General features: G+C 45.7%; 1 long non-coding RNA gene across 1 annotated transcript; it reads left to right on the forward strand.

Annotated features, from left to right (window-relative positions):
- The first annotated feature begins 9,072 nt into the window (after positions 1-9,072).
- On the forward strand, positions 9,073-9,952 carry LOC120914469. Its single transcript, XR_005743683.1, has 4 exons — positions 9,073-9,175; positions 9,272-9,370; positions 9,479-9,648; positions 9,740-9,952. It is a non-coding gene; the product is annotated as an uncharacterized LOC120914469 (long non-coding RNA).
- The last annotated feature ends 7,023 nt before the right edge of the window (positions 9,953-16,975 follow it).

Consider the following 16,975-nt stretch of genomic DNA (forward strand, 5'->3'; position numbering starts at 1 on the left):
AATGACATCGTCTGGAGCGGTGCGACTAAACCGGTCGAGCGGACGCACGCTGTTCACACACACTTCCGCGGTTCATATACAACGCTTGTTTTGACATTGTGAAATGTGAGTACCCAGAGTTTTAATTAATAAAATGCTATTTGTTGGGGTATCACACTATTTGGGCATTTTTCTTCTCTCCGAGCCTAAAACTGGAAAGAGCCATACAGGGGGACAGAGATTTGCCAGAGTGCAGCACAGGGCATACACTGTGGATGCTTGCTACCCCAGGAGGGGGTTTTGATCTGGTGAGTGCGGGCTACATCAGAGCACGGAGGAAGGGGGCACAGAGTGGATCACATTAATAAGATCATTAAGAGTGGCTCGCAGCACTTTGCATGGAACATACAGCACTGTTTGGATTGCAGCATGAAGTATTCAAAGCAATAATCCAGCACTTTTATGGACTAATTATTTATATTTTCATTGTTTTATTTTCCATTTCTTGCATTATATTCACCTATGCACATGTGAACTTTTTAGATATACACCTGCAAGCACTACACGTGCACTTGTACAAGGGAGGGAAAATCACTTAATACCATCATTATTATTATTCAATTTTCATGTCATAATATCGCACATTTATATTTTATTTTTTATTCCCATATATATATTTTTTGATTGCATATAGGTAGGCGCCAATACCTACTAATTTATTTCTTTCATTTCAAATTCCACTCCGGTGGAATACACATGTAGGGGCAGCCACTTCAGATATTCTTCCTCTCTGTACACTATTGTATTAGAGGTCATTCTTGCAGCATATATTTGTTAAATTATTTTCCGTAGCGCGGGTTCATTTTTTTTCTCTTCACTTTCCTTGCTGCTATTGCTGTCCTGACAGATTACACTACCCACATGCTAAAACTCAGGAGCCAGGGTCTTAGACTCTGCCTGACCCAAGGTGGCCATCAGAGTCACATGGGCTGTCAGCATCCAACCAGATCTCTGTCCCAGTGACCAAGGAACCATGTTCCTCTGGACTTCCTCTTCCTGCAAACACTACTGCTGCGACTGAGCATCACCTGCCATGGAGAAAATAGACTACACCTATTGCAGACTCCTTGCTTTCGTCTAAAATGCAGGAAGTCTGATGTAAAAAAATAAATAAATGCTAGTTCTAACAGCTAAAAATATTCTACAGTGTCCTTAGATTTGTACACTTGTATTGCTGGAACTTATTCCTATGATTGTTACCAGGGGATTTCACTCTCCCAAGTGGATATCTTACTTGTTTTATGTTCGGAATACAGCAGGTAGAGTTGAGACATTTCTATTTCCGTGTGAAGAGACTTTCATGCTATGGTAAGAAAATATAAATCCTAGAGTTATTAAAACCCCTGAGCCTGACTCATTCCACATGCTCCACCTATAACATAAAAAAAGCACTTTTGGTGTGCCTTTTTAAATGCAAAAATCTTCATATGCAGTTAAAGTACACTTTTAGATCATATTTTCTTGGTAAATAGAGCAGTTGGTAATAAGAAAAGGTCCTGAATGATTTTCCTTTCAGAGAAGGATCAAGTATCGCTTTCAGAGGATGCAATACAGGTTAGAAGAATGTAATTTAATTTTGCACTGCGACTTGAGGCTGGGTGGATGCCAGGAACTCATCTCCTCATAGTGACACTGTTGTCTGCCTGACAGTAGATTTTTCTGAGCTGAACCCTCCTTGGTTATTGGTTTATACGCTTGTTGTTTGGAACGTAACCCAATGCTACTGCTGCCACTTGCCAGAGAGCGTGAAAGTTGCTGTAAAATCTGTTTCATGCTATGTGCTTCTTCAGGAAACCTTGTTAGCCTCAGTGTCATGAGAAATGTTTCAGATGACACATATTCCTGGTACAATATTTTTATTAAAATATAAAAAAAGGGGAAACAGACAACAAGTTCCCACGCAGGGGATATGGACATAAAACATAAATACATGTGAAAGCACATAATAGAATATATACTATAATGGAACTAATTATAAATTACCACCGTCTCTCCAGCCGGGGCCGGGGGGCAGTGCGTTATGCCTGAGCCTTGAGACCCAGGGGCCAAGGTAGGTAAAGGGGAGCGGAGTTATCTGCAAAACGGTGGAGAGAAAAAATAAATAATGAAAGACGAAACAAAAAACAAAGAAACAAACATAAAAACACGCACAACAGAGGGGGAAAGAGGGGAGGAATAGAGCAGAACAACAAGCAAAAAGCCCAGAAGCAAAGAAGGAGAAAGGAAGGACCCTCAGGCAGGAAGTGAGGTCAAATAAAATTTAGAGCCCTAGACTAGACAGGTGCAAACTAGGAAGTGTATAGGGCCACCACGGGTCCCATACCTTAAGGAATTTAGCATGGGAGTCGTGGAGGACGCTAGACATCTTTTCATGGATCATAAGTGTCGTCGGGGTATTCTTGACCTCTGGGAATTAGACAGAAGTTTTTTTCCAGGCCCTCGCTATTGTTCGCTTGGCAGCGATAAATGGGTATGTGGCTAATTTCTGCTGATGAGAGAAGAGGCCCAGGATTGGGCAATGGAGTAATGCATATTTGGCGTCCTTACGGAAGGGGACATGAAATAGGGAGGATAATAGGCCAAAGACCCTTGACCAAAATCTAACTAGGTGGGGGCAGGACCACCATGTGTGCAGTTCATCTCCTCGTTGACCACAACCTCGAAAGCACCTGTCAGTACACGATGGGCTCAACTTGGCGATGCGAGCTGGGACCCAGTACCAGCGTAGAAAGACCTTATAAGCTGCCTCCAACGTGGCAGTGTTGAAAGAACATTTTGCTATGCTGGACCAGGCCTTACTCCAGTCTGCAAGAGCTATAGGGGATAGGTCACGCTCCCATTTAGGCACATAGGTAAGGGTAGTAGAAGAGCTGCCGGAAGCAAGTAAATAATAGATCATAGAGATGGTGCCGCGAGCACCTGGGCAATGATGACAGATGCGCTCAAAGGCAGTTACTTGATACGGGAAGGAGCCAAGGCGCCGAAGGGAGGTTATCCAGTGTCGCAGCTGAATATAGCGAAATAATTAGTCAGACAGAGTATCATGGGTCTCATAAATCGAAGACCACAAGGGAAAGTACGAAGAAAGTGATGAACAAGTGTGAGAACCCATGAGCAGGCCACCATGAAAAAACTTAGGGTTGTTCTGAGCCAGGCGGGGACATGGGATTATTCAGGAGGGGGAGTAGCGGCAGGAATGGGGACATAAGTTTGCCCGAGCACCAAATCAAGTCCCATAATTTCAGACTGTGAAGCATAAGGGGGCTAACAGAAGGAGGTCGCAGTTTAGGGGGCAACCATAATAAAGCTGAGATAGGGACCGGTGCACAATTAGGCACCTCCAGCAGAACCCAAAGGGGAATGTCAGACGTCGCATGGAGCATGGTGAGTTGGGAAATTTGAGCCGCCCGATAATACTTTGCAACATCTGGAACGCCCAGCCTGCCCCGCAATCTTTGGGCATAGAGGGTAGAGCGAGAAACCCTAGGGCGCTTATGTGCCCAGATAAAGGAGAGCAGTCTGTTCTGGAGCAACCACAGATAAAAAGCAGGGATCCGAACAGAAAGAGTCCGAAAAAAATAAAGAATCTTTGGGAGGATGGTCATCTTGACCGCGTAAATACGACCGACCCAAGATAGAGTAGGGAATCGCCAAGATGCCATAAGAGCCGTGACAGTGCGCAAGAGTGGGTAGTTGTTGGCAGAAAAGAGAGAAGTATAAGAAGAGGTCAACTTGATACCCAAGTAGTCTAGCGAGGAGTTTGCCCAACGGTAGGGAAAAAGAGATTGGAGATGTAAGACTTGGGGACTTAGAAGAGTAATATTCAAAGCAGTCGTTTTGTGTGGGTTGACTTGGAGACCTGAAATAGTAGCAAAGCAGGTTAGACGTGCCTGGAGATTCGGTAGGGTGACGATGGGATTGGTAAGGGTCAAAAGGGCATCGTCAGCGGACATATTAAGTTTATAGTCATCACCTGCATAGGGGATGCCCTTGATGTTAGGGTCTGCTCTAAGGGCACTAGCTAGCGACTCGAGGGCAAGAACAAAAAGGACTGGGGATAGAGGGCATCCCTGCCTCATTCCCCTGGATATGGGAAAGGAGGGCGAGAGGCAACCAGCATAGCGAGCTGAGGCAGAAGGGGAGGAATAAAGGGCCGTCAACCAAGACAAGATCGAGTCTCCAAAACCCCATCGTTGCAGTACATATCGCAGATAATCCCACAAGAGGGTATCAAAAGCTTTATAAATATCAAGCGTAAGGAGAAAGCCAGGGATTTTGCACTGCTGCAATAGGGTAATCAGGTGGACAACTTTCCGGACATTGTCCCCCGCCTGACGGCCAGGCACAAAGCCAACCTAGTCCCTATGAACCAAGGAGCGCAAGTATTAATACGGGAGCACAGGATTTTCCCCAGCAGTTTCACATCTTCATTTAGTAGAGAAATTGGGCGAAACGCCTGGGGTTCATGGGCCTCCTTGATGGTCTTAGGAATCATGGAGATGTGAGCATGCAATGAGTCTGGGGAGGGCAGCGCACCTTGTTTCATACTGTTAAAGTAGGCCATCAGGTGGGGGAGCAAGAGTAAAGAAAACTTGCAGTAGTATAATCCGGTAAAGCCATCCGGTCCCGGGGCCTTCGAAACACGGATGCCTTTAATGGCCTGAGCCACTTCCAATTCGGTAATGTCAGCGTTAAGAGACGCACAGGCCGCTGAGGAAAGAGGAGGAAGATGAAGATCGCGGAAGAAATCATCTGCAAGATCAAGAGGAAAGGGGGAAGGTCGGCTATAAAGCGAGGCTAAAAAATCGGCCAGAGCCGCAGAGACTTTGTTCGGATCTATGGTGAGGTCCCCATTGGCGGAACGAAGCCGAATAGGTTTATGGCCACGAGAAGTGGCATCGAGTTTTTTAGCAAGCATTGCGGCCGGTTTATTCGCACAGGAATAACATTTGTGGTTAGTCCACCGTAGAGCCTTCTCGGCTTGGTCGGAGGCCAACAAGTCTAATTCAGTAGCCAAAGTGTCCCTAGCCGCCTTATTGGCCGGCGAGTGGTGAGATTTCCACTCTGCATCAGCGGAGGCCAGTAAGTTCCCAGATTCGCTTTTCTCTATAGTGCTTTAAGAAGGATGCTAGCTGTATACAATGGACTCTCATGGTAACCTTATGGGCCTCCCAGAGAGAAATAGGCCAAAACACGGAGCGTACATTTTCCTTAAAAAAGGTCTGAAGTGGAGTATGAATCTCAAGAAAGGCATCTTGAGATGTAAGGAGTGAGTCATTTAATCGCCACTGTAAGGTAGGGCGGGTCAGACCTGAGAGAGTGAACAGAAAAACAATAGGGTCATGATCCCACCACGCGGAAGGGGGGATCGTAATCTTATGGATGTTGGAGATGAAACATAAAGGGATGAAAACGTGGTCGATCCTACTGAAGCTATCATGTGGGCTTGAGTAATACGTGAAGTCACAATCGCGAGGATGAATCTCCCGCCAAGCATCCACCAGGCCATGGGATTGCACGGGATTGCATGGGATTTTCAGGAGTCTCTATGAAAAGAGACAAGAACCCGAAATTGCCCCCAACTTGAAAGCGGCAGACTTTAGAGCCCTTAGGGACCTCAATGCTCTATTGGAGGAAAATGCTCCTCAAGATGAAATCTCAAGCATGGATTTAAATGATAGTGAGGAGGATGAAAGTGGCATTGTCCCTTTACCCCCAAAAAAATTTAAAAGGAAGTCTCATAATTTCCCTCAATTAAACCAAAATCCAGCTCTAGCTCTTTTCACTAGACTTACATCCAGAGAGATTGAAAATCTAAGAACTACACAAGGTCAGCAAAATCTAAGTGGGGAACAAAAACGGGCATTGGGATCCCTAAAAAACAACTCTAAAATCACAGTCAAGGGTTCTGATAAGGGTGGCAACGTAGTCATTATGGACAACTCTAAATATGAAGAAATGTGTCATCGCATCCTCAGAGACACTAAATGTTACAAAAAGATTACCTCCTCCACAGTAACTCACATGGAGGAAGAATTCTATCAACTCATAGATGAGTCCTTTAGGAATGGAGCAATTAACCAGGATGTCTGGGATTTTATTCGTACCAGACACCCCCGTATACCCACTTTGTATGCCCTTCCCAAGGTGCACAAAAACTTACATAATCCACCCGGTAGACCAATCATCTCTGGGAATGGATCAATCTCTGAGGGTGCCAGCCGCTTTATTGATGAGCACCTTAGACCCCATGTCCTCAACCTTCCGTCCTACACAAAGGACACCATTCATTTACTGCAGATTCTGGAGGATTTAACCATTCCACCGACAGCTCTTTTGGTTACAGTCGATGTCGAATGTCTATACAACAGCATTCCCCATGATTTGGGAATTCTTGCTGTAAAAAGAGTTTTACAACAAAGACCAACTACAGACTGGAAACTTAACCAGTTTGTTTTACAGATGTTGGATTACATCTTACATCACAATGTGTTTCAGTTCCAAGGCTCCCACTACCTCCAGGTGCAGGGAGTGGCTATGGGGACGTGCTGCGCACCCTCATACGCCAACCTGTACCTGGGGGAGTGGGAGAAAGCCTTTCTGTTAGGGGACAATTCACCGATGTACGCTGACCATATTCTTTTATGGCAGCGTTGCATCGATGACATATTGATCGTTTGGGATGGATTGGAAGATGCACTCAAAAACACCTTAAAATTGATGAATACAAATGACCTCAACTTATTTTTCACAATGGCATATGATTCCAGGGAAGTGAGTTTCCTGGATGTTTGTATATGCAAGGATGCAGAGGGAAAGATTGCCAGCAAACTCTATCGCAAGGAGACAGCTGGCAATGTTACCCTACATGCTGAAGGTTTCCATCCTTCAAACTTGAAAGAATCAATTCCCTATAGCCAATATCTGCGCATTAAAAGGAACTGTACCTCTGACGACACCTTTCAAAAGGAATCTGACGAGCTTAGTGACCGCCTGTTGGCACGGGGCTATTCAAAAACAGGCCTCAAAAAAGCATTCAACAGAGTTCTGGGTATAAAAAGACGTGAACTAATCTTCAAAAAAAAGAAGAGATTAGAATGTAATACTCCTCGTATTATAATGGCCTTCTCAAATTCTCACCAAAAAATTCGCAGGATCATCAATAAATATTGGCCTATCCTCACCGAGGACCCAACCTTAAAGGGAGTCATCACTGCAAAACCCCAAATTACCTATAGGAAAGCTACATCCATAGGTAATATGTTGGTACAAAGTGAATATAAAGGTGAGAATAGGGGAGATCCATGCAGGACCTTCGGGACATATCCCTGTGGTTCCTGCAAACAATGTTCCATTATTGGAGGAGGACCCCATTTAACATTACCCAATGGTGACCTTTTCAAATCCCGTCATTATGCAAATTGCAAAACACAGGGTGTTGTTTACCTCATGTCCTGTCAATGTGGAGGGTTCTACATTGGAAAGACAAGACAGGAATTAAAGAAACGTGTTGAGAAACATGTATACAGTATGACCATAGGGAATCTATATCTCCCACTTGGTCGACATGTTGCTAAATGCCACCATTATAGAATGCCAAGGGTTTCTTTCTATGTTTTGGAGCATATCCATATTCCACTAAGGGGAGGGGATTGGAACAAGACCCTGCTCCAGCGGGAAATGCGCTGGATTAGACGTCTTAGGGCAACCACCCCCCCAGGACTCAATGAGATGGAGAGTTTTAGACCCTTCTTGGAGGGATTCAGTTCAGGGAAAACTGATTGAATATCATCTTCCCATTTCACTTTAGACAATTCTTTGACTTTTTAATTGTATATATGGGCCAGATTTTCCAACTTTGGCCCCTAGGTTTTCCTTCTCCCATTTTTTTTTCTCCACCTCTCTCTGTCTTTCTTTCCCTTTGGAATTTTTTTTACAGTATAGTTTGTTGTTTTTCAATAGGAGCTACAATGTTACATCATATGGGGTTTACTATAATTGTTACTTTGTAACTCATGAAGATTTATCTCCAGTATTAATTTTTTGGAAGATATTTATTTCATGCATATATATATGTATATAATTTTGTATTGTCTGTTTTTGGAAATTTGTTCATGATTCTTGTATGCATATGAGCTCAATACTTCGAGTGCCCTTTCATGTGTCCCCCATCATCTGCGGTACCTCCGCACTGCCCCCAAGATTAGCCCCTCCTTTCCAGTCCCAATCGCCTTCCTTCTCATCCGGTGCCAGGGTAAGAAGTGTCTGTTTGGGCAACCCTCAAACTGTAGACCCTCTTGATCCCCTTTTTACTGGGGTCATTCCCTGGCACCGCCGGCTATTTGTGTCCTTTTTGTGGCATTTCCCCTATTATCTCTCTAAAAGATGACCACACTCCCCTTCTATAGCTTTTGGTCAACCACCCACAAACTGCATCCAGCAATGTACCCAGCCAGGCGCTTTCTTTCCTTTTTTTGCCTTTTATTATATTTTAATTTTTTCTTTTCAATTACTTTTTCATTGGTTTTACAAGCCATGATAGAGACAATACATTTAAACAAGCATTTTTTGTTTATTCATAAGCAAAACTTGTATTAATAATTTTTTCTTTGATTGGAATATTTTTCTATCCTGCATAATGGGACTTGGTGTTTTGTCCACCAATTTCTCTTTTTTTTTTCTGCTATGTATCATTGGCTTACTAGGCAAATGCTCAAGACAGCTCCTTGTTAGCTGTTTGCAATTGCTGCTGATTTTTGTCTGCTCAGCACGATGCACACCTTGTTTATGTCATCAGCTGTGCAGACTTCCAGCACAGCCCATCTGCAGTACTGCTATTGGTGGTTGTCTGTGTATGGGCGGCACATTCTACACTCCACCTATATCATTAAGGGATTTTTCTTTCAGTCATTACTCAACATGTGATGCATCATACAGCTGTTTTGGTCACATGGTATCGTTTTAACCAATGAGAGTTATAGCCATGCTATATAAGAACGCCAGGGAGTTTGAATGGTGTCATTCTTCCTCCTCAGCATTTGCAAGGAGCATCTAATTGATCTCTGTACAACATCCATAAGAAGGTGCTTTCCACCCAGGATCTCGCTGCTGGAAGTCCTTTTGGTTTACATACTTAGTAAGTTTTTCTCCATTTTCTCATGGCAAAGATCATTTTCTCCCAATTGATGTATTCCTTCTAAATGGTGCTGTTCTTTTTCCCTCTGTTTTTTAGTATATCTGCTGGATAATCTCCACAGGTTACATATTCTTTGGGGCACCTTTTTCTCTCTGTATGGAAAACATCTTGGGAGTTAGTCCACTTTTCTATCAAGTAAGTGGGATTTCTTTATTTTGTCTTTTGACAAATACAGACTTGCTTTCATCATCCATGAGTTTTTGAATGACCTTTTTACTATGTATTGTTTTTTTCCTTTGCTAGATTCACTTTTTTAAACGCCTTTTTTTGACCTTTTTGGTCTCAATCTCTGATGAGATAGTGTTTGGCGATTTTATGTGGATTTGGATTACGGATCGGCTTGGGGATCTTGGGTCAGCACTGTGGAGGTTATTTCAGGTGTAGAATGGAGACACAGCCATAGGCACTATGAAGTGAGTTTTTTTATTGCATCTGTATGAACTTGTACAATATTGAATATAATTTCATTGTATATATTTTTCAATCAACATTTTCTTTATTTAGACAGTAAAGACACTTTACATCCCTGATGAAGATCAAACTTTAAAAGTTTTTTCGGAAACGCGTCGGATCAGTCCATCTTTCACAAAATTCACCTCTTTGGGGTGAATTTCATGTTGTAACATGGCATAGTGTCAATCTGTCTATTTATATGTTTTCAATGTAAATGTTTTGTTCTTTTTCACCAATTTTGTATTTCATGTAATTTTTGTAATTTTTCTACGTATATGTATTAAAATATATTTTTATAATTTTTTGAATATATATTCTTTTCGTTGCCCACATAATCCCAACCCTAGAGGCTTCCACATTACCAAGTGATCTCATCTGTTCTTCCACGACCAGGTCATGGGAGGGGGAGGATCCAGCTGCGTATTTCCTGTCCATCGAGGAATCCAAAGCCACATTTGAGTCACCCATAAGGATAAGAGTCCCGGAGCTATGTTGAGAAACAACTTTAAGAAGGTGAGAGAAAAACTTATGTTGAAAACGGTTGGGGGCATAGTACCCAACCAGAGTTACATTCTGGCCATTTAAAGTGTCTTGGAGTAGTAGATATCTCCCAGTTGGGTCTGCTATTTCCTTGGAACATGAAAACAAGAGGTTGCGTCTAAAGGCAATTAGGACCCCCTATGCTTATCTGGGGCAGAAGCCAGAAAAAAAAGTAGGGAAATGAGAAGAAACAAATTTCGGAGCAGAAGAAGAGGAAAACCTGGTCTCCTGCAAGCACACTACATCAACACTGCTGGATTTTAGATAGTGAAATACCTTGGATCTTTTTACTGGTGAATTAAAACCATGAATATTATGGGAGTAAAACCTCAACAGAGATTGGGCCATAGCTAGGAAATTACAATTAGCTCATGTTAAGAAGAGACCCTGGTCAAGGACTTTTGTGGATTTCCAGCCTGAGGGAATAAGAGGAGAAAAAGAAGGGAAATAAATTCAGAATACAAGAAAGGAGACAGGAGACAGGGCAAGGGAAGAACAAAAAACAAAACAAAAAGCAAACAAAACAAAAACAATGAAAACATACCAAGTACGCCACGCAGAGCGTGGACCACATCTTCAGTAAGATGTGAAAGGTGGGGGGGCTCAACACCCGGACACATGGCCATTATAGGTCATAAAAGCTCAAAATATAGCAAGAAGAGGGGATATCGGGGAGGGGAGACAAAAAAAAAAAGGGGGAAAGGGGGAGGAGAGGGGAGAGAGCCCTCCAAACGGACACTATTAGTCACCCTGAAAATAGGTTACATCTAGAAATTGCTAATCAAACTTTCAGCATAAAATTATATTATAACAGCAAAAAAAAGGAAAAAAACAAATACATTAAACAACCTCTAAAGATCAGAACATACAGTTCGACCGGTCCCCAGCCAGCCGGCCGAGGGGACCAGACTTAAAGTCTGCCAGGGGGTCCCCGGAAGCCAGCCACCCGGCCCGAACACCACCAGGAATCGGGCCCCCGGGGAGCCCAAACAGGCTGAAAAAGGAGGTTGGACATAGATTATCAACCTACAAATGAATTACAGTAAGTAAGCACAATATAAACATGTAGTGCAATATTACCTGGAAACATCAATGAACAAAACTGGTCAACCACTTTTAAATGCACAACTTTTAGACAGGCTAACCCCCAGGGGGGGATAGAAGGGAGGGGAAAAAGAGAAAGTGGGGGAGGGGAAAGGAGAGGAAATGGGGGGGAAGGAAAGGGGGATATGGTGAGCTCCAATGTACCATGCGCCCTTGGAATCATACATTCCAAAGGACGGGGGGAAACCCCATGATTCAAACCAAACAAAGGAACTCTAGGTGCAGAGTCTCCGCTTTAAAAATCTGCGGCAATAACATAACATAAAGGTCCCAAGCGGAGACCCCGAAGGGATAATTTGGACGGTAAGTGGCAAAAAAAAAGGGGGGTAGGTGCTGCACTTCCGGGAATGGACTGGAAAGTTTGGAAATCCAGGAGCATCACAGTTGAATCCAACAGGAAATAGAGATGAATAAGAAAGCTCGGAGGTAGTCATTCAGCACATTCAATGCTTCAAGAGGTGAGTGGATATAAGTGGGGGTCAATCAAAAACACGGGTGGGATGAGGGAGTTGGCATCAAAGTCCGCACCACCAGGTTGAGTCCAGGCAGGGTAGTGACGAGGGGGAGGGCATACAGCCCAAAGTGCAGTCATCAGTGGACATATGGGAAGAGATAACGATCAAATTCCAATATCATGTGCAAATGGAGAGGGAGCAGGAAGGAAAGAGTCCAAACCAACCATCAATTATGGGAGATAGGAAAAAATACAGGAAGGTCCAAAAGACCAAAAGAAAAAAGGGTAAGGGCAGGACTTGCGGATACAGAGGTCAACCTGGAGTAGAACGTTGAGAGTTAGCTGCAGATGGGGAGGAGGGCGCCTTTGCCCCTTGACCTTTTTCCACACCCGACCCGGGAGGTTGATGGAGGGTTGTGAAGAAGCTGATCTGGCTGGGCTTCGAGCGCTTACACTAGGTGGTAGCAACTGGAGTGAGTCCAGGACAGACTAAGCTTCATCTGGCGAGGTCAGTGCATGACTACGACCATTGTATGAGAAGGAAAGCTTAAAGGGGAAGCCCCAGCAGTACCAAATTTTATGCGACTGAAGAGCTGATTGTGTCTCCTCTTCACAATCGTGGTCTGGGAAAGATTCGCAAAAACTTGATAGCGGTACCCTTGGAACGTAAGGTCAGATTTGTCCCTAGCCGCACGTAGGAGGGCTTCCTTGCTGCGGTAGTATGTGAAGTTAATAATGTCGTCGCGGGGTAGTCCCTCCGATTTCTTGGGGCCAAGTGCCCTATGGATGCGATCAAACTCCAGCCTGTCAATAGGGATACCTGGGGCAAGTTCCTGGAACAGAGCCGTGGCAGTGAAAGTGAGGTCTATGAGCGATTCAGGGATGCCCCGCAGACGCAGATTACCCCTGCGAGCTTTGTGTTCAAAATCCTCCAGGCGCAATAGGGCCATATCCAGCTCCTTTTTGGTGTCAGATATGTCTTGTTCATGGTTCTCCAAGACAGTAGCGGCGGTGTCCATCTTATCCTCCAGGTCGTTGGTGCGGGAGCCAAGCTCCCTGATTTCCTTAGTGAGGTGGGTGGCCAGCTTGGTGGTTGCTGCCGAGAGCTCTGCCTGCAGCATTGTCTTGAAGTGGGAGAGGAGGTCAGCATCCCGCAGTGATGGCTGTTGGAGCGGAGTCGCCGCCGGGCCCTCGCTCATAATGGGAGACAGCTCCAGATCCTCAGCCGCAAGCTGAGAGAAGGGGTCTGAACTCAAGGCCGAGGCTTCAAACATTGCGTCCGGCGGGGAGGCCTCAGACAGCATGCGGTCCGCGGCTCTCGAGCTGGATGCTCGCGTGAGCATTGCTCTGCACTCCGCTGAATGCATGACAGCTGCGGGTGTCAGTGGGAGACCGTGGGGAACAGGGATACCCTCTTGCAATGCTAGCCAAGAGGCCGATGTGTCCAGGCAGGGAGGAGCAAGGTTAAGGTGCGACCGTCTCCATGCGCTGCTCACAAGCGCCCCCAGATGACAAATATTCCAGGTGGACTCCCTCTACCCTCCTAGTTTCCCCCTTTTTTTGAGTTTTTACATTTCTGTCAGTACTCAATGTGCACCAAACACCACTTTTCATTCAATAAAGTGCATCTAATTGCACATTTCACAGTATCTATAAAATGTGGGTATTAAGCCCACCCATCATGTCTGGGAGGCCAACAAGGAGAGGCAGACATTCCCATGCCACTAAGAGGGGGCCAGCAGTGTTTGTGTCCACAGTCAAAGATGGACGTGGTTCATCCTCTGTTTAGTGATGTTGCACATGCTATCCAGCCACATCATGTAGAGGAGGTGGTGGACTGGCTTACTAAACCATCCTCATCCTCTATGACCCAAGCTGGCACTAGTGTGCAATCCCAGGCGGCTGACAGAGTGGCTTATTCTGCCTCGTGCATAGAGGAGTCAGTTGAATTATTTGAACACAGCATCAGCCACTTGCTTCTTGACAATGCAAGGCATTACTTGATTCTGATGTTGGTTCTGAGTTAGAGGAAGGGACTAACATGGGCCAACAGAGAGGGGAGAACTCTGATAAACAACAAATTGGCAGTCATGTTCCCCCAGCCGCAGCATATTGCCAAGTTGGCTTCAGTGATGGAGGGGATGCTAATGATGAGATCACTGACATGACTTGGGTGCCGGATGGTGCAGAGGAGGAAAGTGAGGGGAGAAACAATCCCAAATGAGGCAGCATGTCTTCCAGAGGCAAGCATCATAGAAGAGTAGAAAGCAGCTACCCTATGCCATCAGATTGTGGAACTGTTATCTCCCACCCACTTCCCAGAACTCAGCTGTGTGGGCCTTTTTTTAGCACATATGCAGCCGATCACACTGTTGCAATTTGCAATTTCTGCCCCAAGCAGATCAAGCATGGCAAAAAACACCAGCCATTTGTGTACCACATGCTTGACGAGGCATTTAACCTCCCATTACAACGCACTTTGGCAAAAGCACCTGAAAGCCACACAAAATGGACAAAATTCTTCTCCTCCATATTCCTCACCTTCATGTGTAACTCCGCTATATCTCATGACCTCTCGGCAGCCTCCACTGAAAGGGATGATGGTATAGTAAAGGGTATCACAGGTCCTTGCAACACGTCTACCAGCAGCACAATACCAGCTGTGGAGTATAGCAGGCACATTTCTGTGCCCTAGCTGCTACAACACAAAAAAAAGTAAAATACACTCCCTCCCACTTACATGCCCAGTGTCTAAATGTCAGCTTGTCAAAATTGCTGGTTTTACAACTCCTGCCTTTGCAACTGGTGGATTCTGCCCCCTGAATTTGCAGAAATGTGCTGTACCACAGTGGCAGGTTACCAGTCGCTATTTCTTTTCACGTAAGGCCATTCCAGCTCTGTACCATCACATGGAAAGCAATGTTTCTCTTATCGTCAATGGATGGACAGAGCTCCTTAAATCTTGACAAGTGGGTTATGTTCCCTGTTTACAGGAGAGGACTAGGCAGAAACATGTTAGATAATTAAATACATGTTACCTTAACAGAGTTGAGACAGGCTGAGTTGAGATAGGCTGGATATATAGATCCTTGTAGTCTACTCAGTCCGGCCAGCGAGCGTGAGCACACCTTTGGCTGGGTCTGCCACGACATACCCCATGACTCCTGGGGTGGCCGGTGAGCTTTGCTCCGTGGTCCACACATGACTGGGCTGTGGTGTTGTCTCACTCACAGTGGACTGGGCCAACGGCTACCTCTATTGCGGTTGTAGGCCTGTCAGGAATGCGTCAGTGAGTCCTCGCTTGGACGGGTAAGTACAGTCCCTCCCGCTTCGGGGGTCCTTCTATCCTCCCTTCCCTGCTTCTTTTCCCTCTGCTGTATTACATTACTAAGGGGGGGCACCTTACTGAGGGGACTTTGGTGTGTTTCTTTTTACTGTTGGGGTCTTTTTAAAAGAGGAGTTTGGACACTGTTTAGCCTCTTTGGGCTTTCACTGTTAAAATTCTGCGTTTTGCCGTAATTTTTTCCCATTTTTTGCCGTGATTTTTCAGTTACTATTGAAAATCCCATTGGTGGCCATTTTGTTGTAGCCGCGCTATGGCACAGGTTACTATTGCGGTCGGCCATCTTGTGTTGGTCCCTACAGCACGCAGCACAGGTCTCCTCAGTTTACCTCACATTTTTTCCTCCTCTCACACACGCTGTGTACTGAGGGTGGGCAGAAGGCGCTGACCCGCTCCATGTTTACCATGCTGGGGTATGCATTGCGACCTGTTGTGGCCGCAACCTTGGTGTCTCTGACACTCTCTGAATGGGCAAGGTTTTGCACAGACTGTGGAGGAGCACCAGCTCCCTCCCTAAATTATTAGACTGGCCGACCAGTTGGTCCAGGGCCTTCTATATGTCTGTGATGCCACACGGGGCATCCTTGATGTCCAGAGCCTCTGTTCCGGCGGTGGTTTTGTGCCGCCTGATTTGGCTGAATTGCTGGTCTGCTGACCTAGCATCTTAAAATGCCCTGGCTGGTTTACCCTTCAGGGGTGGGAGTTTTTTTTTCGTTTTTCGTTGGATGACATTATCAAGGATGTCACTAGGGGTGAAAGCACTCTCCTCTCTCAGTCCACCAGGGGAAAGGAGCTGTGCCGTGGGCCGGGACCTTCAGTCCCCGCTCAGAAGTGGTATTTTTGCGTCAGTCAGGGCCCGCTGGTTGACCCTCCCGGGCCGACTAAAGGCTCAACTGGGGGACTGAAATGTCCCTGGGTGCGTAAGCCGAACACGCTGGCACCCTATCCTGCCAATGTCTGTAGCCTCCCCCTGCCCGTATCTTGGGTGGGGCACGGCTTTGCAGGTTCTTAGCTCGGTGAACCTCCCTGCTCGCTGACCAGTGGGTCTGCAGGGGTGGTCTCTTCGGAGTATTAGGGTTCCTTTCCTATCCACCGAACAGATTTTTTCCCTCGAGTCTTGTGGCTCGTCGGTTTGCCCTGAGGCAGTGTGGCGCTTGCTAAGCTGCAGGGTAATTTTTACCTGTCCTGCAGGACTAGAGGTTTGAGAGATTCTATCCGGATCTGTTCTCAGTCCCAAAGATGGATGGGGTCCGTCCGATTTTGGGCTTCAAGGGCCTAAAATCCCTTTTTGAACGATTGGTAGTTCCGCACGGAATCCATTCGTTTGGTGCTAGCTGCGCTCCATCCGGGGGACTTCCTGGCGTCCTTGGACATCAAGGACGCATACATGCATGTCCCATTTTGCGCAAGTCACAGAGATTCTGTGCTTCGCGATTGGGGAGGTCCCCTATCTGTTTGTGGCCCTTCCTTTTGATCTAGCGTCAGCACCAAGAGTTTTCACCAGGGTGCTCGCACTTATCCTAGCTTTGCTGGGACAGCAAGGCTTTGCCATCATTGGCTGCTTAGACGCACTTTTTCTGAGAGCAGCTTCTGGCTCAGAATTAGTGGAGGATGTGTCTATAGCCATTGTGGACCCTCCGAAAATTCGGGTGGGTGTTAAACATTTTGAAGTCGGTCCTGGTTCCGACTCAGCATTTGGAGTACCTAGGGTTGATCCGTTCTCCTCGGGGGCGAAGGTTTTTCTTCCCCTGGAGAAATTGCAGACTCTTAAGTCTGCAGTGAGGCTTCATGCAATCGGTCATTTCTCTGTTTTGCATGCCAGTCCTGGGCCTGTTGGTAGCCTCCT

Source organism: Rana temporaria, chromosome 9 (assembly GCF_905171775.1).
Source record: "Rana temporaria chromosome 9, aRanTem1.1, whole genome shotgun sequence".
Taxonomy (NCBI): domain Eukaryota; kingdom Metazoa; phylum Chordata; class Amphibia; order Anura; family Ranidae; genus Rana; species Rana temporaria.